This window comes from Physeter macrocephalus, chromosome 8, assembly GCF_002837175.3.
Source record: "Physeter macrocephalus isolate SW-GA chromosome 8, ASM283717v5, whole genome shotgun sequence".
NCBI lineage: Eukaryota > Metazoa > Chordata > Mammalia > Artiodactyla > Physeteridae > Physeter > Physeter macrocephalus.
Window position 1 is genome coordinate 138,201,958 of NC_041221.1, and position 3,373 is coordinate 138,205,330.

The 3,373-nt window shown below is 48.0% G+C and overlaps 1 protein-coding gene across 8 annotated transcripts in view; it reads left to right on the plus strand.

The window, feature by feature from the left end:
* The window catches only part of ARHGAP26 (Rho GTPase activating protein 26), a 491,973-nt gene that overhangs the window by 131,764 nt on the left and 356,836 nt on the right, over positions 1–3,373 (plus strand). The window lies entirely within an intron of this gene.

A 3,373-nucleotide genomic window follows, 5' to 3' on the forward strand; every position in this document is an offset into this window, starting at 1 on the left:
GACCGGGGCACGAACCCGTGTCCCCTGCATCGGCAGGCGGGCTTTCAACCACTGCGCCACCAGGGAAACCCCATTCTAGTGTTTTGACATCTAATCGTGTTGTGCTAGTTCATAAATCATCCAAAGGAAGAAACCACACCTCCTTTGTGTGAGTAGATACCTGTGTGTTTGGACACCATGGAATTGTATTGTTTGCGGAGGTCCAGGACTGGAGCCTAGGACAGGGGTTGCAAATAGGCCCCTGTGGGCATGGGGACCCTCTTCTCAGCCCACTTTGGCTGTGTATGAAAAGGAGCCCTCTGTCGTTAGACCTTTACATTTTTTTCAAGAGAAACTGAAAAGTTAAAGAGTTTTATATGAAATTTCCTGGCTTTCAAAAAATGCTGGCAAATAATTTAAAAATATATATAACACATTGTGCAAGTCAAAAAACGGGACTGCTTCAACCTAGAGGTCACCATTTGTTATAGCTGACCTGGAGGGACTATAGCTGAAAGTTGGCTGACTCTAACCTGTTACTGAAAGACTGAGAAGAGAATTTTATTCATTTTTTAAAGGTGGATTCTCTGGGGTCCCCTGCCCTGTGATAAATCACTAGACAACCCTAGCGAGATTGACCTTCAGTAGAGTGTTAGAGACCACCTGCAGGCAAGATATTTTCATTGGGGCTGCCAAGGCTGCCAATGAAAGCAAAAAGATTTTCAAGATTTTCTTCCTGTTTTTTTTTTTTTTCTGGAGCTGTGAGTCATTCGGCCGCAGTCCCTTGCGCCACCTGCAGGGGCTTTTGGGCAACATCACCCTCTTGTAGAGAAGGTGTGGATTGTACTCAATTGTGAAATGGCCTTGAGAGATGCCCGCCTGTAGGTGGGAAAAACATAGCTGAAGTGTAACGAAGTGGGCTCTCCCCTCAGCCCCCCACAAAGTGCATCTGCTTTCTAAAAATGAATATGATTAGGACGTGACAGAGATGTTCGGTTCAGTCAGGGTTATTCAGAGGGAGGAATGGCCCTAGTTTGAAGGAGGGACCATGGCCAGGTTTCTTCTTCCACTGTTACAGCACTTCCCTACCAATTTTACAGTTTTCATTTATGAAGATATTGGAGCTCATTGGTCTTCTATCAGAGGTTAAGGAATGTATAATTTAAAGGAAGTCTTATTCCCCTAAGATTTTGTCCGAGACTTTGAGCAAGCCCAGGGATGGATGGGAAAATGCCGAGTGCCCCTCCCTGAGTTCTCAGACCCAAGGAGCACCGTCTCTTTCGTGGCCTTGGGGCCTGTGCTTTCCCCTCCCGCAAACACACAGTGGCTCTGGAGGTTCCGAAGAGCTTGGAGGAAGAGGCGGAGCAGACCCATTCACTGAGTTATCTTTCCAGAAGTCACTTCTCCAGTAGGCATCTCCTGACGCCTCTCACTGAAGCCTCTTCCCTTGGCAGCGGCTGCGGTGGCGGCGTGGGGGTTACCTTAGTTACCACGGAGGAGGGGTGGAAGGCTCAGTGGGTTCCTTTGGGGTGAGTATCAGTGATCCGAGTGACAGGAGCTTTTCTGGGGGCTATAGATGGAGAGAAACACAAGAATTAAAAAATTTATATGAAATAGTCACTCATCAAAACATGCTTCCCCTCACACACATTCTCTTCTCTCATTCCTGCTGAAGAATGAGGTGATGACGTTGGGGATGATTTCTCATCCCTCCCGCTTCGTTATTTTATTTTATTTTTTCAGTCTACCTGTTCCTCTTCCCCACCCCCCATCCCCGTACATGTATATCACAGTATTACGTGTGTTTACGAGAACACCAAGAAACAACCCCTCTACTAGGCCATCTAGGGAGCAGACTCAGGAATACCGCAAAGACCTTACTTCTCAAGTCTGCCCGTGTGATGCTAAAATTACCCTTCCTCCTCCTCCCAGCTCTGGTGAACTTCGGTTGCTATAACAACCTGTTGCTACTTGCAGGAAGCAGAAGTTAGAGTTCTGGGGGTGAAGGCTGCATGTGAGGAGCATTCTCGTGCTAACGTGGCTGCTCTGGGGTAGGGCGGACCCTGGGGCTTGGCATAGCTGTGGGCCTGCTTTAAGATTTCTGAGTTTGGGGGAGTTTATTTTTCCTGCAGCCGAAGCTGGGCTCTCCAGTGAAAGTAGAATAGACATCAGAGAGAGTGGCTATAAGAGTGGGACTGCTTGAGTCCAGATCCCACTTGTGCCGCTTGCATGTAAACGTGGAGAGGTTACTGACCTTCTCCACACATTTCCTGAGCTGAGAAATGGGGGTACTGAGAGTGCTTACCTTACAGAGTTATTATGAGGAAGAAATGAGTGAACTCCTATAAAGTGCCGCTCAGAACACTGTCATGAAATCATTTGATGTTAACTATTCTATTCGATACACACAGTTCATTCATAAAAAACAGGGGAGAGCCTTCTGTGTGCCGGCACTGTGCTCCACACTGTTGTTCGGTGCAGGTAAATGCAGATGTGGTCACCATGCTCATGGTGTGCAGGGAGAAAGGCACTGGACAGAATGATATGAATAAGCGTATGATTGCAAGTTGTGGTGGGTGCTGTGACGGATAGCCTTCATGGACGTGGAACTTGGAAAGCAAGTGGTGTCCTAATAAGGAGGAGGTGGGGTTAGATGATGGACTACATCATCGCCGCCACCACCATGACTGCCGCCAGCATCATCAGCACTGAATTCTATCGAGCACTTTCCATGTGCCAGGCACTCTACCAAGCACTGGATATGGTTTATCTCATTTAGTCCTGACAGTCCTACGATGGGATGCTTTGTTTGTTAGACAGTCTCTGAGCTGAAAGGGGAGACTTGGGCCATTATTTCGTCTAGTCATCCTCAGCTTATAGATGAGGGAACTGAGTCCCAGAGGGGCAGTGGTTTGTATGGAGTTGGGAATAATTTCCAGGATTCTAACTCTGTCCTGGATCCATTTCACCACCCACTGTGGACTCCCTGGAAGGGGAACACCATCTCGGTACCTGAGTGACTGAGTCTTACCACCCTCCTGTCTTAAGAACATGATCTCAATCCTAGACGAGTTATTCCCCCAAAGGTCAAATTGCCAGAAAGTCACAGAATGCCAGTGACTCATGTGGCTGAGCCCTTTCTCACCTCTGGCCCGCTGGAGTGTGCTGGTGCAGGGTTCTCTTTTGGGGGTTGTCGACGAGGCTGGTGGAGTGCCTGTGCGAGCATCAGCCAGAGTTGGAACCCCAGCTCAAGGTCGCTGACTTCTGTGAAGGAAAAGCATTGCTTGAGTCAAGTGTCTTGCCTGTACCTCTCTCCTCGTTTGAAGGAGTGATGTCTCCTTCAGCTTTTTTTTTTTTTTTTTTTTTTTTTTGCGGTACCCGGGCCTCTCACTGC